The sequence below is a fragment of the Girardinichthys multiradiatus genome, chromosome 12 (genome assembly GCF_021462225.1).
Source record: "Girardinichthys multiradiatus isolate DD_20200921_A chromosome 12, DD_fGirMul_XY1, whole genome shotgun sequence".
NCBI classification, from domain to species: domain Eukaryota; kingdom Metazoa; phylum Chordata; class Actinopteri; order Cyprinodontiformes; family Goodeidae; genus Girardinichthys; species Girardinichthys multiradiatus.
The window spans coordinates 45,612,957-45,638,886 of NC_061805.1; the positions used below are offsets into that span (position 1 = coordinate 45,612,957).

At 39.3% G+C, this 25,930-nt stretch overlaps 1 protein-coding gene across 1 annotated transcript in view; it reads left to right on the forward strand.

Moving 5' to 3' along the window:
* The first annotated feature begins 18,425 nt into the window (after positions 1 to 18,425).
* Positions 18,426 to 25,930, forward strand: part of hs3st1l2 (heparan sulfate (glucosamine) 3-O-sulfotransferase 1-like 2) — a 48,155-nt gene continuing 40,650 nt past the window's right edge. The window contains exon 1 of the mRNA XM_047382442.1: positions 18,426 to 18,841. The gene's annotated coding sequence lies outside the window, so the exon portion shown is untranslated. The remainder of the gene's footprint in view (positions 18,842 to 25,930) is intronic.

A 25,930-nucleotide genomic window follows, 5' to 3' on the forward strand; every position in this document is an offset into this window, starting at 1 on the left:
CATGTATGAAAAGTAAAATTTTCAAAATACATGAACTTAGATTAAAAGTCAAATACTGTAAAAGTCAATATTACAATCTGATCTAGAAAAGCAAATTACTCCTGTTTTATAAAACAGGAACTAGAAGAATTGAAACTTTAAAGGGGACACATGCTTTTAAATCCTTCCTTTTCACACTTATATCAGTCACCTGTTGTCTATAAAAGTGGAACTGCAATGCTTTAGTCTGAACTCCTTGTAGCTCTACAGGCTCCTCTTTTACCTGTGCGTCTGAGAGCAACTCATTTTGGTGCCGTCTCTTTAAATGCTAGTGAGGCGTGTGAAACGCTGCCTCCCTCCAGGTCAAAGAACGCTCCACTTTGACCTGTCCAGCCATTTTTGTAGTTTGATAACAATCATCTAGAGGTACAGAAATCAGACAAAAACGTCAAAAACAATGCAAAACTGTTTATGTAATAATACCATTAAACATGCAGAATGGTTCTGTTCTCAAGGACCTAAAAGCAGCACACAGCACTAACATAAACAGAAGGCATGATGCTACTGGTATCAAAATAAAGGCCAGCGCGTCATATCAACACACAATAAATTGATGGCCGTGATTCGAACCCGTAATGGCCACATCAAAGACTGAAGCTTCTGAATATGGGTCATGCATTTTATCCGTGCGCCACCACCACACCTGGAACCTATATTTTTAAACAATATAGCAATAAAACACCAAAAGAAAATATGCCACTCACTTTGAGAAAATGGTGCATTTATACTTGCCTCCCAGTGGCCTGGTCCATTGCAGCCGCCTGTGTCACTAAATGTTTGGACCACCATCTGGATGAAACATCAGCTCCACCTGAATCCTCTGGTAAGCAACGCGTTCTTTTATCTTTTGCATTATTTGCTGTTATTTGAGCTTCTAACTTTATGTTCTCTCTCTTTTCTCTTCCTAGAAGCTACACCTGGCCTGACTGTGTCTACCTGTGACACCTTTCTGGAGAGGGGCATCGTCAAGCTTCTGCTGGCAACAACTTAATGCTCACCCTCTACAGATGATCCACATGGCCCTGTCTTTCAGTGTTTAACCCTTTCTCTCTCCTAGACATACAGGGGTTGGACAATGAAACTGAAACACCTAGTTGACATATACAAGTCCTGCACAGTGGTCAGAGGGATTTTAAGCCATTCTTCTTGCAGGATAGTGGTCAGGTCACTACGTGATACTGGTGGAGGAAAACGTTTCCTGACTCGCTCCTCCAAAACACCGCAAAGTGGCTCAATAATATTTAGATCTGGTGACTGTGCAGGCCATGGGAGATGTTCAACTTCACTTTCATGTTCATCAAACCAATCTTTCACCAGTCTTGCTGTGTGTATTGGTGCATTGTCATCCTGATACACGGCACCGCCTTCAGGATACAATGTTTGAACCATTGGATGAACATGGTCCTCAAGAATGGTTCGGTAGTCCTTGGCAGTGACGCGCCCATCTAGCACAAGTATTGGGTCAAGGGAATGCCATGATATGGCAACCCAAACCATCACTGATCCACCCCCATGCTTCACTCTGGGCATGTAACAGTCTGGGTGGTACGCTTCTTTGGGGCTTCTCCACACCGTAACTCTCCCGGATGTGGGGAAAACAGTAAAGGTGGACTCATCAGAGAACAATACATGTTTCACATTGTCCACAGCCCAAGATTTGCGCTCCTTGAACCATTGAACCGACGTTTGGCATTGGCATGAGTGACCAAAGGTTTGGCTATAGCAGCCCGGCAGTGTATATTGACTCTGTGGAGCTCCCAACGGACAGTTCTGGTGGAAACAGGAGAGTTGAGGTGCACATTTAATTCTGCCGTGATTTGGGCAGCCGTGGTTTTATGTTTTTTGGATACAATCCGGGTTAGCACCCAAACATCCCTTTCAGACAGCTTCTTCTTGCGTCCACAGTTAATCCTGTTGGATGTGGTTCGTCCTTCTTGGTGGTATGCTGACATTACCCTGGATACCGTGGCTCTTGATACATCACAAAGACTTGCTGTCTTGGTCACAGATGCTCCAGCAAGACGTGCACCAACAATTTGTCCTCTTTTGAACTCTGCTATGTCACCCATAACGTTGTGTGCATTTCAATATTTTGAGCAAAACTGTGCTCTTACCCTGCTAATTGAACCTTCACACTCTGCTCTTACTGGTGCAATGTGCAATCAATGAAGACTGGCTACCAGGCTGGTCCAATTTAGACATGAAACCTCCCACACTAAAATGACAGATGTTTCAGTTTCATTGTCCAACCCCTGTAGCTACTGACTGAGCTTTTACTGTGACTAACTCTATGTGCTCTCTTTCAGACTCTAACCTTGAAAACTGGCTCAGAGTTTATCTGTTCTTTCTTTCTAGGTGAAACAACTACAGGAGCTACATCCATTAACATTTACTTTTCCTTCCCATAGAAAGTACTCCTGGATCAGTGCTTCTTTGTTCTCTTTGTGTCTCTGCTCTGTTCTCTCAAACCCCCAGTTGGTCGTGGCAGATGGCCCTCGCACTAAGCCTGGTTCTACTGGAGGTTTCTTCCTGTTAAAAGGGAGTTTTTCCTCTCCACTGTCACTACATGCATGCTCAGTATGAGGGATTGCTGCAAAGTCAACGCCAGTGACTGTCCACTGTCTCTACATGCTCATCTGGGAGGAGTGAATGCTGCAAGTCACTGACTGGATACAATCTGCTGGGTTTCCTTAGACAGAAAAACTTTTTATCCAATTTGAATAAATAACTAACTCTGACTGCACTGTTCAATGATTAGGATTAATTAGAATGTATGTACCTGACTTTTGTTGTGAATTGGCGCTATATAAATAAACTGAATTGAAACTGAATTGAATCTTGTTTCTGTTCCTTGGTGTTTTTTGCAGAATCAGGCTGAAAGCCAAAGAACTGCAAACGCACAAATATTCCAACTAAAATAAAAGACAGACTTTTCCAAGAAGGGTGGTGATAGCGAGGAAACTAAAACATTTATGGGCACATTTTTATGTTGTAATTTATCTTTGCATTATTCATGTTGTTTGACAAATAAAATGAAACAGTGAATACTAGAGCAGTACAATATTAGGAAAAAATGTGATATGCGATAATATCGGTGAATGTGGTGATACTGCTATGGCCTCTGAAAAATAAACAAATACAGTAACTCAAAGTGTTGCTGTCTTTCTGCTTTAGGTTCATGACAGAAATAGACATAAGAAGAGTTGTCTATCCATCTACTGGGAAAAATAAAATAATATCCATATTTCCATCTCAGTTGCTTCTGGCTGAAGTCTCCTGTTTTGGCATTAAAACATCTTGTAGTTTCTTATTGATTTTACCGCCTCTCTGCCCTCTAAAATGTTTTGTGCTGCAGAAAGCAACAAGTGCCACCAAATATATTACAGGCATAGAGAGCCTAGATGCATGGTACTTAAATAATTAGCTAACATTTATCGCAGTTTAAGCAGTTCTTTATTTCATATTTCATATTTTCCAGTCTGCCGGATAGTAATCATTAAAGTGACAGCTAATAAGTCCACTCTAAAATACGCAGAACAAATATTGATGTAATGCTTTAGAATGTTATTGTGAGATTATTTCTATGAGTTTTAATTTTAATAATGGCAATATGCATTAGAAGGATTTTTTATATTTCTTTCAATTTCCTAGACCTTTAAACGAATTGATATGCAATGCCTTTTCTGCAACCATTTGCACATGGTTGCGTTGCTCTGAAACATTTCTACAAGATTGAATTGTATTCAAATAAAAATGCAATTCTTACAGTAATTTTGCTGATGAATTGGATGAATCTGAATACAACATTTAATCAGTTCTCAAAGCCCTGAAGACTTGAGCTCTTGTTCATGTTGTAATCACTGAGCTAATGCAGCTTCCTGTCATGTTGCTGTGCAGCGTTTTTTTCAGAAACTTTAATGTGCATGTGTGCTGAGTATCAATGAAGGAAGAGAAGAAGGGGGATAATTACAGTACATTAAGAAGGTGGATTACACTGACCATGCTGACATCAACATGTTAGCTAATCAACAACCAGGGGATATGCAAGCTGTCCCCAAATCCTTCTAGGCTCAGACTAAATGAAACACAAAGTAGTTGAATTAATGTCTGTAAAGTTCACAAATGTGCTGAGGTCAAACTTAACGTCCTCTTTTTCTTTTGACAAAATAGATTTTTGTTGGTACAAAAGCCTTTTTACACCTAGATTTAGTGGTTTTGAAGCTGCAGGGTTTTTATCTTTTTATGGTGCCTTGGTTTTATTATGTTTGTGAGGATCTGCCGAATTGTTTTCAATAGTTTACCTGGGTTATCATCCAACACCTGTTCCTACCACTTTAATCTGTTTTGTTGACACTGGAAGCAACAGAACCGTCGCTGTGCTTTTTAGTTTGCTAACAAAAAGAAAAAGCTATTACATTATAAAGTATAATAATATTTGTTAGAAGATGCAGTCTTTTCCATCCAACAGGTTGTCTAGTTGTTTTATGAACAAAACATCAAAATTATAAGTTTAATAGTATTTTAGACATTTCTTTCAACTGATGATGTGTTTATTTTCTGCAGAAGGAAATGAGAAAGGAAACAAATATCCAGCTTGTGAAATTTAGATTCCCAATTACTTGAAAGCAGCAAAAGGGAATATAGTGGAATATAGAAGAAGACCAGCAAGATGTTCACCACTCATTTCATAAAAATAAACACTGACCTTCCTTCTTAAAAGGAATGCCCTTCATGGCCGCTGAGTTGTAAATCTCTCAGATCCATCACTGCAGAAACATCATTGTCTTTCTTACTTTTACATGGATTCACATGTATTCTGAAATGACGTTTACATTTAATTCAATTATATACATGTTTCAGCATTTTTACAGGTGATTATGAGATCCACTTGTTGAGCCCTAGGGCTAAATTGGGCTGTATGGTTCTACTTATACCAGCTTGAGAAGACTTTAGAAGTTTTATGTCTGAACTGGGATGAGCCAGTTCAGTTTGTTTCTGTTTTAGACAGATTCCAACAATAATAATAATACAGAGGGCTGCAGTGCTTAGATGTTGTTCTGGGTTTTTTTGTGATCTCCTGGATCATCTATGCCCTCTTGCAGTAAATTTGGTTGCCCAATCATCCCCAGGAAGCTTCACTACTGTTTTATGTTTTCTCTGTGTGCCCTAAAATGGCTTCATAACCCTTTCAACACAAATAAATGTCAGTGACTTGATTGATCTCTTGTTTTTTTGGGGATAATGAATAAAACATTACAGAAGTGTCATAACCTGAGAAAAGAAAATGAACGTGACTGACCTCATCTATCAATGAGTGAATGTTTCCTCTGAGCTGAGACTGAGCTCATCTCTGCCTCACTTTAATGCATACATCTTCTCTCTGAGTAGGAAATATCTGATACCAGTGATTTTAAAGTTGAAAATGACCAGAATCACATCCTGGGTTCTTAAGAATAAGATTTAAAAAATATATTTGACAATGTATTTCTATTATAACAGGTAAGGCACTGCCTCACTTGCCTCCATTATATTTATGTCCAGTGTTTGGTCTGACTGTCGACTACTGCAGGTCAAGATACTGATTATTGATGTATCTTCTACATACAAACTGTTAAAAAATCCAAACTACTTTAATCCGGATTTATCACCATAAATAACTTTAAAAGGTCATGTGGGCATCATGCAGCCATTAGTTAGTTTGTGGGTCACATTTTAGTTGTCATATCAATTATATTATTAATGCTTTGTATCAAGTCAAATTAACAGCCTCATCTTCATCCTGCCCATCATGTCAACCTGGGCTTTAATGTGTCCATCTTTCCTTTTTCTGTATTAATCTTCCTGTTTGGTTTTCCCATCTTTCATTCTCCTCATTTTAGTTACTCTTTCATCCTTTCTGCTCTACTAATCTGAATCTGTTTCATTTCTTCAAACTGGTTTTATCTCAGTTGATTTTTGTCTCCTGTGTTCTCATTTTGTATTCTCATTTTTTATTGATTTCCCTCATTTATTCTTTTATCTGCCTTTTTTCAGGGAGATTTTGTCTTGTCTTTTTCTCTTTATACTACTCTGGTTTTTATATTTTCCATTAATTTATTAGATAAATTTAATTCCCTATTTTATGCTCTTCTTCTGAGTGTTTTTTCCTCCTACCCCTTGTTGTTTTTCTTCTTTTTCCTCTTCTTCCTCTGTCTCTAATTTTAACACCACTAAACCTTTCTTCCCATTATCACTCAAATCTCTTCCATCTTTTTCTAAGTTCTTATCCTCCCTTCTTTCATTTCTTTCCTTCCCTCTTGTATTCTCCAGCCCCAGAGGCTCAGAGGAACGTCATTGTGGAGCATCTCCAAGCTCAGGGCTCCAGACACAACACACCTGAAGCCCTCTAGAGGGACTGAGAGTCAGACAGAGAACAATGAACAATAATATGGACACAGGACATTAACAACGCTGTGAACCATTCTGCTGATTTAAGGAGAACATTTTCATGCTCTTTATATTGGAATGGTTTTTTTTTTTTCAAACCTTATATGTTTTTTGAACAGTTTGGTAAAAACAGTGGAAGCAGTAAAACAGTTCCTCTTTCAAACATTATGTCCATTGATTTTCATATTAGCTGTTTTTAAGGCATAAAATGGCACAATTAACTTTAATGTTGTACCTCTTTTGAGTTTGATAGAGCTAAAAATACTTTAAATGAATTATTACTGTTTCAGAGATAATACAGAAAATAGTTTTGAACGACCAAAGAGTTTACTTGACGAGCAGATTTATCTTCAAATACGTACATGTGTCTACAGATCAGCCATGTGTTGGTTCTGATCCATTTCTGATATATAATATCAGAAATGTAATAATAATAATAATAATATTAACCTTTGGCCGTCTTTGGCTGTCTCTCAATGAACCTCTAGGAAGTTCTTTGAAGACTCTTTGGAAAACCATTTCAGGTCATGGAGAGAATACCAAGAGAGCAAAGCAGTAATCATGGGAAAGAGTGGCAATTTTTAAGAATCTAAATTATAAAAGATATTTAGAGTTATTTCATAATATCATAGGTTGCCACCCACAGTTCTGATGTCTTCATTGAGAACCTAGAATGTATGAATGGTCAAACCATTAAATGGGAAAGTGCAATCAGTCATCAGTCAGTCATTTTCTATATGGCTTATGCCATAGTGGGTCACGGGGAAGCTGGTGCCTATCTCCAGCGGTCTACGGGCGAGAGACGGGGTACACCCTGGACAGGTTGCCAGTCCATCGCAGGGCAACACAGATACAAACTTATTTACCCCTAAGAGCAATTTAGAAAGACCAATTAACCTAAAAGTCATGTTTTAGGACTATGGGAGGAAGCCGGAGTACCTGGAGAGAACTCATGCATGCACGGGGAGAACATGCAAACTCCATGCAGAAAGACCCCAGCCAGGAATTGACCCCAGGACCTTCTTGCTGCACGGCAACAGTGCTACCAACTGCGCCACCAACTGCGCCACCGTGCAGTTATGCGGAAAGTGCATCTCAAACATTTGACTGGTAGTGTATTTAAAGCATTAAAGTGAAATCTGGTTTTGTTAGAGAAAAGAAAATCTTGAACCCAAATTGGAAATGGCACTCGAATAGTCTTGCGTAAAAAATATTGTCAAGAATTTACTTTAGGTCAGTCATCAAACAACTAAAGTGTTGGACTTTTGAAGATTAAGGTTAAAGTTGGTCAGAGTTGGAACTATGGCAAACCAGATTTCTTGTGGTCGTGTTCATTGTATTAGAGTTGGTAGTAACTTTAAGACAATCAAATACATTACAAATACATTATATTTATATAATGGGCCTCAGGAGCTCAGTGAATTACACCATGGTACCATGATAGGAAGTCCAGTTGTGAAATTTCATCACCACTAAACATCTGCAGTCAGCTGTTAGTTTAGTACTATAACAAAGTGTAAGCTTTTAGCCCACAAAGTGGTAGGCCATGTAAAAGCACAGCAGGGACAGTTAATGCCGAGGAGCACACTGCAGAGAGGTCACCAACTAATTAACTACAGACAAGCAGAAAGTTGCTCCAGTTATCTGCCATTTTCAAAGGTCTAACTCGACTGCACAGAAACTGGTATTTCTACAGGTGGTGATGTTCAGCAGATGTAATTCACAAAGAATAACAAAGTTAATTAGGAGAGGTGGGTGATTAGTATTGAAATCTTCAAGATATATTTATTTATAAAGGCTTAAAACGTATCTTTCAGATTAATGGCTTGATGTTTTGTCTATTAATAATGTCACGTTCCATCAACTGGTCCAAACTGCTGGACTGAAAGGCAGGAGAACCTAAGAACCTGAGCGGCGGATCAGGAATAATGTTCTTGCAATCTTAAAGCTGAAGGTTTGATTCCTGCCTCCTCCTGGAGACAGTTAGCCTACTGGTATCTCATATCAGGCATAAATATGTTCGTGTTTATGAGTGTGATTGGGAGAACCGCTTTGAGTGGTTAGTATGCTTTGAAAAGAAAGGGCCATAGAAATTCAGTCCATTTATTTTTCAGTGAAGCCAGGACAGAGGAGACTGTTGAAAGACTCAAGAGGGCAAAGTAGGACAGTGAAAACAAGGATCTGGTGGCAAATTATAGAAAACCTCTGACTGTTTTTATGCGATGATTTTCAGATGATGATCACTTGCAAGAGGACAGCAGAAACAGAGACCAATGCAAACAAAGCACTAACAGACTGAGAAATAAAACAATGCAATAAGACATATAAATGGAAGCAAAGCCATCAAAACCTACTGAGAACTACAAAGATTTATTGACCAAGAAATAATGAGTCTCTGGGGCTTTTGTTTCAACTCTCTCCAGCTTTCCTTTTCTTTTTACATCCAAGGACGTAAAGATCATTAACTTTTTTATGCCTTTTTATGTCTATAAAGATCTATGCTGGAGATTAAAAAAATGGAAAAAGAGTAACAGTAAATTGAAAAGTGTAACCTGGTAAAAATTCTTTAAAATGTGTCTGTTCACTGGACAGCTGCTCTCTGATCAGCTCCACATTACAAATTGTCTTAAGGATCCTTTGTCACCAACACCACAAAATACATTTAATATCAAATAATGAGAATCTACTTTGGGTGAAATCTGGGCCTCATTATTCAGTCAACATTAATTTTAACAAATGGGGTGGGGCGAATGGCGCAGCAGTAGAGCTCAGCGACCCATATACTCACTCCTCGATGCAGCTGAGGTCCCGACCCCGGAGACCTATGCTGCATGTCTTCCCTCTGTCATGGAAGATAATTTCCTGACCCACATGCAGAACCGACAGCAGGACTCAGATTGAAAAGTAGTAGGGATTTATTTGCAATTATTATACACAGTTGGTTGGAATGGACTATAGGAGGAACTTGGGTCCATGACGGTACAGCGTTACCTGGATAAAAAGAAAGGTGCCCAGGAGAGGTGAGGAAGATAACTGATTGTTGTAAGGATTGGCAGAAACTGTGTCATTTGGCCTGTTTGGAGGATGGAGGTAGATGTTGGAGGTCAGGCAAGAATCCGAGTGGTGAAGGTTTTTTGAAGAGGAGCTGCAGTGGATGATCGAGGAGTGAGGGAGAATCCAGTGTAAACCATCACAGAGCCATCTGAGGAGGTGTCCAGGATTGACAAGGAGCTTTCAACCAACAACAGGATTCATTATGAACACAAACGCCCTGCAGCTCCTTATATTCACAGCAGGAAGATTGCCAACATGTGTGCTGCCTTACAGTGGTCAACCACAACCCCAATAGAGATTCTCTGTAGATGAAGATAACTAAGGCCAAAAACAGAATCACAAACACACAAATCCTGACACCCCTCTCTCCATCACACTTCCTGTCTGCCTACTTTGAAAAAATAACAAAAAGAGAAACAGGAAAAAAAAAACAATTGCAGAAGTGCATTGTTTTAGTTTATGCTGGATCAGTTGCGGTTCTTGCTGGAATGCCACTCCGAGGAAGCTCCTGCAACATTGTCAGCTGTGATGTCTGGCCATATTTTCTTCTATTGCTTGCAATCTGCAAAATTTCCTCATTACCTACACATGACAACAACACAACTCAGGCTGCAGCTGACAGAGGAATCATTTCACACCCTGATGGTATGCAACCTTAATATATGTATGCAACTAATGTTTGATTAAAAAAATATTTTAAATAAATGAGTCTAATATTTTGATAAAAAGACCTTCATTTATTGACATTTTGATGCATAATTTATCTAAATAAGTGACAATTTATTGTATATCTCTCAGCTAAAAAAAAAAAAAAATAGATCAGATTTCTGCAGCTGTCTCTGCTCAAATCTAAAGCTCTTTCTCATAAACATGACAGATTATGTTTTCCCTCTGTTGTTTGCAACTGAGGCTGAAAAGATTCTGCACGTTGCATATTGTTTAACCAACAGACGTCTTCCTAACCACATCTCTCTTCATCGTTATGTGTTTCCTGACATCAGCCCTATAAGGAGGTTACAATTCTGCAGAGTAAACACAAATCTGCACGGAGTCCTAACCACTGTCTGCTGAGTTCAGTTAGTTTGTGACGGTACAGCTTTGGTTGATTCTGCTCTATGCAAAAAAGTAATCGTCAGGCTATTCTTTTAAATGCTAGCCATCTCTCTGATTAAGTTTGTTTTCTAATGACAGGGACTGTTTTAAATCATCACTTTGTAATTCGGCATCAGAATCAGCAACATTTAGTTTTTTTCTACTTGATGCCAGAGTGTAAAAGATGTTTTTAGTATTTAACTGTCATTTAATGATGCTTAATTCTCCAGGAAACTAAAAAACAATAATTTAGAGTGATCAGCAAGGATAATTTGAGAAAACTTGCATATTCTTTTAAAGGTTGAAGCATTAAAAAATGACCTTAGTCTCAAATTTTGAAGATTTTAGGAAGATGAGGCAGTTAATTTAGTAGGAAATCTACCATAACAACCTTGGTGATGACACAGCAGAGGAAAAAAAAAATGTTTTAGAGAGAGCCTGCATTTACTGGCTCACTTATGTCTTAAAAGAATCTCAAAGAAAATTGTTTTGCAATTTAAACAATTCAGACAATGATTTCCAGGATGAAAATGCCAATGCATTTTTTTTTACCTCCTCCTGTTTTTCTGTTAGCTTGTTCATATTAGCTGTATCGTAAAAATGTCCTGGCTTTCTTTGTTTTTAGACTATGTAAGCCCAAACCACAGAAACTGAACCCAAATTTAAAAAGCTGCACCTTCCTTATGATCAACATGTATTCAGTCATTTTTCTCTGAGGGACTACATTGTCAAAAGTATTGGGTCACACCCCATAATCAATGAATTCTGGGGTTCCAATCACTTCCATTGCTGCAGGTGTATAATGGTTGGTGCGGAGAAACTTGATTGGCCTGCAGAGTCCTGACCTCAACCTTGTTGAACACCTCTGGGATGAATAGAGCGGAGGCTACACTTCTAGTTTTCTCATCTAACTATGAAAACACTCGCCTTGAGGAGGAGGTTTACAGAAGAGTTAAAGTTGCTATTGCTGGCAACAAATTAGACCTTATAGATTAAGAATAGGACCTCATCAAAATTCTTGTACATGCAAAAGTAGAGAAAGACTTTTGACAATATTGTGTATATCTCTGAAAGTCTTTTTGTGGCTTCTTTTGTTACCAAATAGATGTTCCTACATCCTGTTTTCTTTTTTAGATCTTTTATTAGAAGAGTTAAATAATATAATGTCTTAAAGAAAATCCAAATAAAGTCAATGGGACGACATTGGAGTCATAGCAGTGCGGCTATAACTGCCGCCTTTGCTTTCTGTGGTTCTGAATTTTCTTGTGTTTATTTCTGGGACCAGAGCTGAGAAGTGTTCACATTTCTGGGGTAAAAAGTTCACCTAAAAATTCAGTCTGTTTTTTGGCAGATGATATGTGCTGTGACAGCTTCGTGTTGTGATGTTTGTCTCTGCCAGCCTCTGCTGCCTCATTGCCTTATTTATAACATGTAGTTGTTTTCCTTGAGACATAAAATCAGGCCGTTATGTAAAAATATACAGAACCTGTTTTGATTTAAGGTTTAAACTGCAGTGGTGTTGTTTCAAAGCTTCTCTTGGTAAAAATAAAACAATACACATTTTAAACTAAAACTGTAAACCTTGTTTTGCTTCTCCATGGAGTGTTTGGGAGTATTTCCCTTCAAGGTGAATAAATGCGAGAATGTTGCTGAGATTTGTGCTGATGCTGACATTTTCTCTGGAACTTACTAAGAGGAGTCAATTCTGACCTTTTATGTCATGGCAGGTCCTTTAGGTAACGTTGTGGTGCCTAGAAACGTTTTTTTTTTCATATTAAGAGAGCTTGCAGTTTCATCCAGAAATTGCATAAGTTTGGTTCATGAGTCACTAATGGAGTTTTGACGAAAATTCAGAATGAAAGACTCACCTTCACCGCCTCCACCTTCCATGACTCTTCTGTGCGTCTCCCGGCCTTCCAATCAGCATCCTGTCCGTCTGATTCTCCATCCAATCACCTTCCGACTCCTTGCTTTTAAAGGACCTTCTGCAGTGTTCATCTTTGCTTGTCAGCTGAGCTCATCCCTCTTCCACCCCACCTCCACCATCTTCCTTCACATCTACTCCTGGCTTCCAGGCCGCCAATCCACCACCAGTGTCGGATCAGGGGGAAGACATATTTAAATCTAAGCCATACAAATGATCATTTTGCTCCTGTCATTCTCAGCATTCATGTCTTCCTCCCAGGTCCGAGCGCCAAAGAAATAACCATGTAATTTCTCATCATTAAAACTTTTCTAATTGCCATCCCTCTCTTTGTGAGTCTTTTCAGATTGAAATGAGCAACAAATATGTGTTTGCTGTGAAGAGGGATGGAGCTGCAGCTGTTAAGAACAATGATAAATTAACCCATAGTAAGTTAATTGTGAAAATTGTAATTTTATTAAAGCACGGTGGTAGCTGAAACCTGTTAAAACACGGCAAAAATCTAACGGTTTAAACATATGGCACCACCAGAGCTAACGTAGCTGCGGAGTTAACCGACACGCACAAATATGGTGGCCAGTTTTTAGCAAAGTCCATGAATTTTTACTTGGTTTGAAGTTGTGACGTTTCCAATAGCTTCCCGTTTGCCTGTTTTATCCATTTCAAAACCAGTTTTATGCATAATGCACCAGTATGACTAACAGTTACAGACCTGCGGCATGATGTTGCCACCAATATGCTTGATAGCTGGTTCAGTAATCTTAGGTCTGAAAGCCTCAACCTGACTCACTGTGCCACAATGTTTGTCTCATGTGGTCAAGAAACTTCCCTCCAGAAGAAGTTTTGCCTGTTCATGACAGCTGCCAACTTCAGCTGAGCTTGAAGGAGCAGGGCCTCTTAGTCTTTTGTTGATGATTTACTGGCTTCACTGAATGGTAACATTGCCCCAACATCTTCCAGTTTATCATAACCTTTTGTTCCTTGGTTGTTTCTGGATTAATCCTGATTGTTCTAACCAATTTTCCTTCATCTCAGGGGGGCAGCATGGGTCAGATGGTTGAAACAAGACAATTATCATAAACATGCATGAATTTGCATTGTGGATTGTATAAAGCAAGCTAACTTTGAGGTTCTGGAATTACAATGACATCCACAATAATTTCGGACTTGTTTATCCAGTTCTTGTTTTTAAATATGACTGAAATTATCATATCAATCAAATCAAAGTTTTAAGCGTGTCTTTAAAATCCAAAAGTATGAAAATCATCTCTTTAATTTTTGCATGTAAACTTCTCATTGGCACTGTACTGATTTTGTACTGAAGTTACTACGTCGCTCTGCATCTTAAACTCTAACCGCCATGCATCTGTGCAAAGAAACAAAGATGTAGAAATTTTTATGACCTTCTTCATTCTCTGAACTTTGCCCTGTTGTCTTTTACATAAGTTGGGCCTGTGAAGCTTCTTTTCCAAAACAAACTCGAGAATGTACTCAACAGAGCCAGCAGTTAGGTGGTCTGTGCATAGTTCCTGTCATCTGTAAAATGTTGGATTCTTGGAATGTTCACAAAAGTGGTGAATTAATATTTGCCCCCATTATTCATCTGCAAATACTAAACAGGATAAAAACAAATCCAGCATGCAGCACTTTTAGCACTCACACACCAACCGTCCATGACTGGAAAACAGTTGATAAAACATTTATTTGAATTGTCTATAAAATAAAATGTTCATGGCTGTGTTTGACTTAATATTGCAGCCCTTTACCAACGACTTAATAAAATTGTATTCCTCTTATAGTGAAGTAAAACTCCAGCTGCATTTCAAATACAGCTGCAAGCTCTGCACTATATGTGTCATCGTTTCTTTATCTCACATGAAGTCTTGTCCAGGAACAAGAATCAGTATTTTATACTGACAGTTTCTTCCGTACATTGAATCTACTTGGGGGTGTCAGGCTGCAAAGAATCACGTCTGTTGCTGAATTCAGAGTAGGGTTTGTGCAGCATGAAAGCTTTGACTGCAAGTTTCATTCTTGAGTTGCTCCAACCTTCTTACCTCAGAAAAGTGCCAAAAAGTTTGTAATAGAAATTCAGAAAATGGTAATAAAACAGGAGGGATGGGAACCATAAAGAACCATAAAAAGCTTGACTGCACTGAAAGATTTGGCTAGAAAATATAATATGATCAAGGTTGAATTAGTCATTGGAAAATACACTGAAGTTTAACAAATATTGATTCTCACAATAAATGATTTACTGTCTTTCTTCATATGCACCATCATTCATGCTTTTGTTCTTGTCTTCACTTACTTGTCATCTCTCTAACTTAACACCTACTGACAGCTCCAGAAAAGCCCATCCTCTGATATCAGTGATGTGTGAGCATAAATTACTTTGTGCTCTGTTTTAAATTACTCCTCAACGGTTCATATCCACCAACATGCACTGACAGACACGACAAGATGTCACTCGTGTGTGCAGAAATGGGATCACGACGGATGTCATGACTGATTTAGCACCTCTGCCCATTTTAGACGAATTTCTGGTGTGAGTAAAATACATGTCAGTTTGTTTTTTATTTGGCTGACAAATATAGATCAACTAAAAATATATAGAAATTCCTTTGCTTTTTAATGCTTAGGAAACACAGGAGCACATTCAGCTGCAGGGAATTTGGATGCACTTTAATGCTGAGGGGTTTTACTCTGTTTCTTCTGGTCCGGAGACTGGCTGGTTTGTTCTTACCTGAGGCCACAGAAACATATGAGAATAAAGGTAGTTAAACGTTTTCTGTTTACAACCTGCCTGCATGGGATACAAAGAAACACTTTAATGCTTCATCCTAAAGATCAGACCGTCCATCCAAAAATAAGAGCAGTTTGGATTTCTTTTCTTAAAGATAATGGAGATAAAGTCTCAGGTGAAGCTTTTTTTGGAAGACTTGCACAAACTTTATGTTTTATGTTGCTCAGTTTTTGCATCATATAGGTCCTTCTCAAAATATTAGCATATTGTGATGAAGTTCATTATTTTCCATAATGTCATGATGAAAATTTTACATTCATATATTTTACATTCATTGCACACTAACTGAAATATTTCAGGTCTTTTATTGTCTTAATACGGATGATTTTGGCATACAGCTCATGAAAACCCAAAATTCCTATCTCACAAAATTAGCATATCATTAAAAGGGTCTCTAAACGAGCTATGAACCTAATCATCTGAATCAACGAGTTAACTCTAAACACCTGCAAAAGATTCCTGAGGCCTTTAAAACTCCCAACCTGGTTCATCACTCAAAACCCCAATCATGGGTAAGACTGCCGACCTGACTGCTGTCCAGAAGGCCACTATTGACACCCTCAAGCAAGAGGGTAAGACACAGAAAGAAATTTCTGAACGAATAGGCTGTTCCCAGAGTGCTGTATCAAGGCACCTCAGTGGGAAGTCTGTGGGAAGGAAAAAGTGTGGCAGAAAACGCTGCACAACGAGAAGAGGTGACCGGACCCTGAGGAAGATTGTGGAGAAGGGCCGATTCCAGACCTTGGGGGACCTGCGGAAGCAGTGGACTGAGTCTGGAGTAGAAACATCCAGAGCCACCGTGCACAGGCGTGTGCAGGAAATGGGCTACAGGTGCCGCATTCCCCAGGTCAAGCCACTTTTGAACCAGAAACAGCGGCAGAAGCGCCTGACCTGGGCTACAGAGAAGCAGCACTGGACTATTGCTCAGTGGTCCAAAGTACTTTTTTCGGATGAAAGCAAATTCTGCATGTCATTCGGAAATCAAGGTGCCAGAGTCTGGAGGAAGACTGGGGAGAAGGAAATGCCAAAATGCCAGAAGTCCAGTGTCAAGTATCCACAGTCAGTAATGGTCTGGGGTGCCGTGTCAGCTGCTGGTGTTGGTCCACTGTGTTTTATCAAGGGCAGGGTCAATGCAGCTAGCTATCAGGAGATTTTGGAGCACTTCATGCTTCCATCTGCTGAAAAGCTTTATGGAGATGAAGATTTAATTGTTCAGCACGACCTGGCACCTGCTCACAGTGCCAAAACCACTGGTAAATGGTTTACTGACCATGGTATCTCTGTGCTCAATTGGCCTGCCAACTCTCCTGACCTGAACCCCATAGAGAATCTGTGGGATATTGTGAAGAGAACGTTGAGAGACTCAAGACCCAACACTCTGGATGAGCTAAAGGCTGCTATCGAAGCATCCTGGGCCTCCATAAGACCTCAGCAGTGCCACAGGCTGATTGCCTCCATGCCACGCCGCATTGAAGCAGTCATTTCTGCAAAAGGATTCCTGACCAAGTATTGAGTGCATAACTGTACATGATTATTTGAAGGTTGACGTTTTTTGTATTAAAAACACTTTTCTTTTATTGGTCGGATGAAATATGCTAATTTTGTGAGATAGGAATTTTGGGTTTTCATGAGCTGTATGCCAAAATCATCCGTATTAAGACAATAAAAGACCTGAAATATTTCAGTTAGTGTGCAATGAATCTAAAATATATGAATGTTAAATTTTCATCATTACATTATGGAAAATAATGAACTTTATCACAATATGCTAATATTTTGAGAAGGACCTGTATTAGAAAATGTTGAAGGGTTTCATGCAGAGCAAATGCTATGGTGTGCTTCAACTGAAGGATGAAATGAAAGTTGGTTTTAACAATTCTCACTCAATTGTATATGAATCTCCTTAATATTTCCACTTTGTTAAGTATTTTATTTTCCTTTAAAAATTTTAAATTTACCCACCAAATGGGGCAGCACTTGGGGTAGAGATAGAGTGTGAGCACCAAATACATTGAGTCCTTGACCCGGCCGTCCAGGGTTCAATTCCAGTTAGTCTATCTGGTCATGTTTTTGAATTGTGGGAGGGAGCTGGAGTGCCTGCTGAGAACTCACAAATTCACAGGAAGAAAATGTGAACGTCGTGTAGAAAGTCCCCAGGCAGGGATTTAAACCTTCTTTCTGAAAGCAACAGTGCTAACAACGTCTCTACTGTGCAGCCCACAGTGCAATTCCAGACATAAACATAGAACAAAAACAGTTTTCTCATATCATATATTTAGAGGTCATTCATGGCTGTCTAACAGTTGTTTCTCTGCTGACAAGGTGAAAACGTGACATTAAGCTTTTAGCCTATCTGCACCAGCTGACAAGGTAGCTACAGGTTGGCTGACCTCTACTGCATGGAAACAAAATCTGGTTTTCAAAACACTTTACAATGTTTCCAGTTCCCATACAACCCAATTTTGTATTTGTACTTTATGTATATGCACTATCTCTTCTGTCTAGCATCAAGGCCACACCAGGCCAGTTCAGTAGTATCTAGAGACGCTTGATATTTGATTAGACATGGCATCAAACCAGAGACCATTTAACAAAAAGATCACCACTGTTCTGCTTGTCAGGAGGCAGCATTTCCCCTAAAGAATATCTGTTAACCTTAACCTTACAGCCCAACATACGGACAAACAGTTTTAAACATTAAAAGTAACACACCCAATGCTTTGGACTTTGATTATGAGAGTAAGACTCCTAATGTTCCAAATCAGAACTGATCTGTCCAGGCAAACACACATGAATCATTGATTGAAATACATCTTAATTAAAGAGGGTCATTAGAAAGTCATAGTTTAGAAAAGGTCATCTTAATGTCGGGGTTTTGGTTTGTATGTCTGTGTGTGTGTGTGTGTGTGTGTGTGTGTGTGTGTATGTGTTTGTGTGTGTGTGTTTGTATGTGCTTTCCAACATTGTGTTCAGTTTCCCAGATGGTGCTGGACCTCTTAGGTGCACTGGTGGACAGGTGCGCCTTGTTCTGCTGATTGCTTGGAGGAAGATTTAAGCAGGAGGCTGCCAGCATTTCGATGCGAGAGTGTTTGGCTACAGTGGTAACAAACTCAGCCACCTCTTGACTAAGCTTTGGTTTTTTTGTGCTCCTTGTAAACTTTGTTTATGCTCCCTCGCAGGTTATTTAACCTGACCTTTTGGATTACTGCTTCAGAAGACTCTGTGGCCTAAGGCTACCTACTAGAGTTTGCTTCCTGGATTATTGCCTTTGACTGGATTTCGTTCTGGCTGGCAGCCATCCTAATTCCTTCGTTTCCCTGCATCTGGACATTAAGCATATGATGTCCACCCTCCCACGTAAGCCATCTCAATTTGGATTACCTCATGGTTTTTTGGTCCACCTCAGAACAGCACCAGGAGGAAACATCAAGACGAACACTGCTTCTATGGACTTAAACCCCGAATCCCTCAACCCCTGGCGACCTGACTACTTCAAACCAGTAAGCCGTTTACCACCCCCCTTAGAATAATAATTATTAGTTTTCGTTTAATTGCGGTCCCTTGTCTCACCAGTTCTTTTCCCTTTCCTTCCATACAGTTGGAGACTTACCTGTTCTTGTTCCTGATTATTAGTTTCAGAGCTGTTTCGAACAAAATGACACATAACTATTTGCTGCTCGGCTCTTATGTATAAGAGGAAAAATAGTTTTTAAAAGACATAAAACATCATTATTTTGGATATTTTGTGCTTTGTACAGTTTAAAGGTTTGTTAGACTGAGAAACTAATATATTAATCAGTCCTGATGAGTTAAAGCTACAACAAACTGCCAAATGGCACTTTGTGAATCTAAACTGATGCATTTTTTTTTCTAGCCTTCCCTTGCTTTTCTGCACATGTTAAAAATGAAAGTCAGAAAGCTGAAACCTGTGGCTGAGACAACAGTAAAAAAACAAGTTGAGCCACAGCTAATTATCCTTGGCAAACATGCAGGGGGACCCTCGGACAGACAACTGAATGCAAGATTGAGGACAGCTGTTTGTAAAACAGAGGACGCATACAAAGTCAAAGCCATAGTAAAACATATTTCTTACCTGAGAAACTTTATGCTCACAAACACCTGCACTCAGTGCAATGGTCTGACTTGAGCTTTCTCGTGAATGGCGTTGTGTCCTCAGCCCTCAGACTTGGCTTGTTTCATCCCTTGAAGCCAAGTTTTCATTTGCATAATCTTGATGCAACAGTGTTTAATACAGAGAGAGAGCAGTTGAGGATGTTTGGGGAAATAAAGAGTGCTCACTTTCTCTTTTGAGTTTTAAATAAGACATACCTATCTGAAATATAGCTGTGATACAGCTTGTTGAAAAAATCTGCTTTAAGTTAACAGCAATGGCCACTCCTGCTCTGCTGTTACATACACTAAGTCATCCTCCATGTATGGCAGGGGTCTGCAACTCTAGTCCTCGAGTGCCACTGTCCTGCAACTTTTGAATGCATCTCTGCTCCAGCACACCTCAATCAAAAGGCTAAATTACCTTCTTGGCATTGCAGCAGGCTTTGCAAAGACCTGGTCATCAACCATTCGTCCGTTTCAGGTGTGTTGGACCAGAGATGCGTCCAAAGGTTGCAGGACAATGACCCTCAAGGACTGGAGTGGCAGACCCCTGATGTATGGTGATGGTGCATTCAGGCAGGCTTTTTTTGTTTCAAAATAGTATGTTTTAAAATTACTCATCCGTGTTAAAAACCAGTGAAAAGGCCAAGTGTGACTTTATATGTCTTTTACTTTCAAGATTAGATTTAGGTTTTCTCTTGCTGAATCATAATGAAAGTTAACCTTTAACCCGCTTTAATTAACAAATAGGTTTTCGCAGTAAACTTAAGCCAAAGTAAAATAAAACTCCTGGTTTCCCTCCAAACACCTTTCTGTTGTTGGTATTGTTTCCATAACCTTTCAGGAGCAGGAGCCCTCAGGCTGTGGATACAGCCCACAAACCTATATAGTTTCACAAATTCAACTTTTTAAATTTTAATACCATCAGGCTGTGGTTTTTCTTCTCAAGCCTCCACACAAGCCCTAAAACAAGAGTTTTAGATTAATTTTGGATTCTAAATCTTTAGCTTTTTATGTTAGTGCTTTAATGAGCTGACAGCCTGTCCAGGGCTTAATAGGCCAGCAGGAAGTAACAGGAACTGAATCAAAATGGATGGAAATAAGGGTTTGAATAATAAATATTCATATATGAGTAACGTTCCCACCAGATAGATGTAATCTGAGTAAAAAAAAAAACAGCTCCTTGGGGATCTTTATCAGCTCATGAAAGCATATGCAGTTCCTGTGATTACAGTGGATACCTCATCGATAGCCTTTACCAGCTGCATACAAAAAACATGACATGAGAGGAGATAATACACCAAAAAAACTGAGGAAGAATCAAAACAGTGAAACGGTTTGCTTTTTAGGGGTTAGGTGTTGAAATAAGAGTGTTTTTATAACTTTCTGGAAAATTACAGAATATCAAGTAAAAAATAAATAAATCTTACAGCAACCAGATTTCTCAAATGATAAGAACAAGATCTTTATTTAATTATTTCTAATAGTTTAAACCTGATGAGTTTTCTCATACTGACTTTATTCTCAGCCTAAACTGAGGCGCATTCATTGAGCTCCAGGTTGTAATATTCTATATTTACATGTTTCTATCACGACAAAACAAAATTCAAGCAAGATTGAAATATAATAATATAATATAATAATAATAATAATATAATATAATATAATAATTCGAGCAATACTAAAAAGTGATGAATCTTTATTAGACAATTTCAAAATAAATTGTCTAATAAACTTAAAACTGTGCACATATATTTATATTATATTGTAGATATGTTTATACTGTTTAATTTGTACTGTATTGCACCGACTACGCCAAAACAAATTCCTTGTATGTCCAAAAACGTACTTGGCAATAAAGCTTTTCTGAGTCTGATTCTGATTCTGATTCTGAAGAATTACATAGTGTACATTTTAACCAGGCAATGTCGTTATCTTGTTATAATTAGACAGACTAAACAAAGAGTGGGCCAAAAAATTAGACTTCTGCCAGAGAGTTCATCAACAGGGCAGCACTGGCTCCTAAAAATAAAATATTATTTTGACTTCTGTCTGATTTAATAAATAAAAAACATAATCCATCTGCAAACAATCTTGATAAATTCAAATATTTATAGGCTTGCATATTTTTATTTTACCAACTTTACCAACTTTTTCCTGTTTCTATTTGTAAAAACATAGATTGTTTTGTTCATTTTAGTTAGTTTGCCACTCTGCCATGTTGTACACCCCATTCCAGTCATATAATAGCACACCTGTTGGTTATATCTAATTAGTTTCTTAGTATCTATGTCCTTTCAGGGCCCTTTCAGTTGGTAGCACTGTTGCCTTGTAGCAGGAAAGTCCTGGGTCTTGGAAATCCACGCATTCTCTCCAGGCACTCCGACTTCCTCCCACAGTCCAAAAACAGATTACCTGGTTATTCTAAACTGCCGTTAGGTTTAAACTTATTTGTCCTGTGTGTCTCTGTGTTGCTCTGTTGTAAACTGGCAACCTGATAAGAGGGACTAGATAATGGATGGATGGTCTTTAGGTTCATATTTTAAATTCCCAGATTTTTCTTATTTTGTGAATCTCAGTCTTGCCCAGTTTTCTCCCCCTTTTTTTTTTTTTTTGTTTTGCCAAGTTTTGATCTCCTTATATGTGCTGCTTTTCAGTTTTCTCTATCTGTCTAATAACCAAATCCAAATTGCTTCTTCATTTTGGAGTAGCTCTCAGGTATTAGCTGCAATGCTATTTATTAGTTGTCTTAGCAGGTTTTTCTCTGTTGCAAGCATCCTTCCAGCCTTTCCTCGCCCTCCATGCTGGAAGATGCAGCTCCCAGAGATGGGTAGGGAAGCCGAGACGCAGAATCAGAGTGCAAAGCTTTGTTCTCGCAGGAGCTGCTTCCTGCCTTGCATTATTAATACCTGATGTTCACAGTTGACCTGCTGCTCACACACTTTCCTCACAGGGCCACGAATGGAAGAGTGTTTGTTTGTTTGTGTGTAGCAGAGTAAGGGAAGAATTACACTAGGACTGAAAAACCACTTGTGCTCATAAAGTGCCTTATTTTGGCTGCAAATTGCTCATAAATTGCTTAATCCTCTTTAGCGACCCACAGCATGCTGAGGTGCTGCACTGCTAGTAGCTGTTAGTTCTGTGTGACAAGCTTTGGAAATTGTTCCCAATAATCTGCCTTAGTTCAGCTAGACTTGGTGGCTCATTACGTCTTTAAATGAGACCAGTTTTTTCCGAATACTCAGACACTGGGAAAAAAAAAAAGTATAATGTAATATGGATAATTTGCCCTGAAAAGAAGTAGATGGAGCGGAGTGAGCGATCCGTCACCAGGCCCTGGGAGAAAACTTTACTGACAACCATATAATGAGCCTCTAAGAAGATCCCCCACCATTTTATTGTGTCTTTATCTTCTTTCTGTAAACTGGGGGTGTGAGAAGAATGGGAGAAAATAAGCGGCTGCAGGTTGGGAGCAAATTACCCATGCTTATTTATTCAGAGATGTCGCCTCATAGAGCAGCCAGCCCCGCGGGTCTCGTCACAGGCTAGAGTCAACGCCAAATCACTCTGGAAAGGAGAAAAGATACAATGAGAAGGAAAAACTGAGAAAGGAAAGAAATGTTGTGTTTTCCAAGAAGTTTTAAAAAGAAAAGGGAGGAAGAAAAACTTAAGGCTGACAGACAGCAAAGAGATGGAGGGAGAAAAGTGAAGGTTGAAGAATGAAAATCACTCAAATAGAGGTGTCAAGAAAATGTATTTCAGGAGAAAGATAACAACAAAAGATCAGAGAATTAGTTAGCTCGATCATCTGAGGAAGGGAAATAAGAGGAGGGAGAGAATCAGTGCGAGGAGGAGGGTGATGAAACAAACAAGGGAGTTGCCAGGGAGGGGTGGAGGTTCGGCTGAGTGTCTCCCAGGGGTCTTAGGTGGAGGAGAGGATGGTGCCGTGAGCGGCGCCCTCCCGCAGAGCAGCTCAACAGGGGGTCAGCTTTCTGTTTGCGAGGGAAAAAAGAAAACCTCCTCAGCACCCTCGACAGCAACATGGTGTTAGTAACAGAGACGCTCCAGGTTTCAGCTGCCTGGGGAGCTTTTTTAGAGAGATGGGGTGTTCCCTCTAATTCAGACATCTCCCACCCCCATCATCTCTGTATCTACATACACATATACGAATGTAGGCCACTGAACAGCCTGTAAGTATATCCCAGCAAAGGTATTCCCAATTGTTTCCGCTCCTATGGACCATTATAGATGTAGAGGACGTAAGAGTTTGGAAACTGAAACATTCTAAACATCAATTTTTATTCTTTTGAGATTTCTATGCAGTGACATGTGATGAGGTTCATGGTGAGGCACAGACTCCTCTGGAGTCGGACGTACAAATATATGAACCCAAAACACAGGCTTGTGTTTCAATTTTGACCTTAATTGAAACATTTTTATTATTTTAATTTATTTTTTTATCTTTATTTGTAAATGAAGTTCATGGAAGCAGATTACATTAATCAAGTCTTTTAAAATCTCCTGGTTCTCCCTCACCTTCACCTTGTGGACACTAATGTTCGGTCTGCGCTGCCCATTCAATGCCAATTCAAATCTGTCAGGTGAACCACTCCAGCTGAAAGGAGCGGGTTACCTTTCTTCCATTTGTTTAAAGCAGATTTTTTAGCTCCAGAGTTGGTCTTCTTCTCTCTAAAACTTCCTGTTTCGACTAAAAATTCAGTTTAGAAAAACACTTTTCCAGTTCCTAGAAGTAATATTAAATTTTTTCGGACCAAATTTGAATAAGAGTACGGTTACAGGTCTTGTTGGTGAAGAGTACGTAGTGACGTACTGTTAGCTGTTTCTGCCCATGGGGCTCAGCACATTGCTTTTCTCATGCTTTTCTCCTACGTATTTGAATCGGCAATGAATACATTTGGTGACAAACATAAAAATGTTGAAATCACACAGAAAACTAATTTATAGAACAGTTAAATTGACAAATTGATTTTCTCTTATCATTGTTAGTATTTTACTTATCATGATAACAGGTGAGGCCGCACAAAAAAAATGTATTTTTTCAATGTGGGAGATTTGGACAAAGCCTCTTCTTCTGTACAATCAGAAATGTTAATGTGTGGAACTTAACACTCCTGTGACTTTAACTGTGTGCCTTTATACAGATGAGACCGAGCCTGAGCTTTTCTCCAACAAACACTTTGGATGTGTTTGGTGGGTAACAAAGGATGAATATCTGGCTACGTACCCCATGACAACTGTTTGATGGATTGTCTGTCTGCCTTTTGTGTCAATGACGTTGGAAAACAAGATTTCATAGGAAACGCTCCCATTTGCTAGCTTGAGTATTTGACATCATATTAAACACAATCTGATAACCACATTAGCCAGCCTGCCAATGTTTGGGATATGTCGATAAATTCTGCCCTAGAGAGCCACAGCTCTCATTTGTCATGTATACTGGCTGTATGCACCACTGCTACAGACTCAACACAACTGTGACTCACATGGCGCAATGACCCAATAGCAGTATTACTTTATGCAGGCGCCTCTTTTATCGCGCCATGGAGGATGGCAACAACGGAAAGTGAAACCTGTGACAGATCCTGGAGGTACACCAGATGGGACTGTACAAGAAGGCCAACAAAGAGGATGAAGGCAAGAACAATGCAGCTACAGAGCTTCCCGGCTACCAAGTTTCATTATTCCTACAAACTCATAATGTTTCGATATACTCAGACTTAATGTGCTGTTGAAAATATGCCCCCTGAAAGAACTCACTCATGTTCTAGCCAGTGTTGAAGGAAAGGTACAGGGGTATGTATGTGCAACCTGTCCTTTAATACTTTAGTTTTTCAGGAGGAAATATGAGGGCTCAGATTCACAGCCAAAAACAGCAGAAAAGGCATGAAGAATTCAGTGAGTTTCTGCAAGACTCACAATGAAAATTAAAGAATACAACCCGTATTATTCCTTACCCAGGAGCTTTGAGCTCAAAAATGTCTGTTATTTTATTTAGGCTGCTGCAGATGATGCAGGCATGCATTGAATATTTTATTGAAAGAAAAACTGTAATCAGGGCAACATTCACTAATGGCTAACCAGTGCGTGAGGCGACAGGGTTGAAAATTGAATATTTGAATAGAGAAATGAGGTCGCCTGCAACCACATATCAAGAACAGAGGCAGCTGTTTGCAGCCTTCGGGGCTTGGGGTGTGGGGGGCGGCTTGAAATGAGTTACACTCCCCACATGTTTACCACAACATGCTCAAATTAAAGCTAAAGGTCTTTGTGTTAACCTCATTTCATTGTTTGGCTCCAAGAACAATGTTGGGAGGGCAAACCTAATATTGTGGAGCATAAATACTTTGACCAAAACAACTAAAAAGCCGTCCTCTGGTTGGCCTCCTGGGGAGCAGTATATTGTGGATCTAGAGCAGATTAGCTGGCTAAAGCGGAGCACTGTAATAATTGTGATG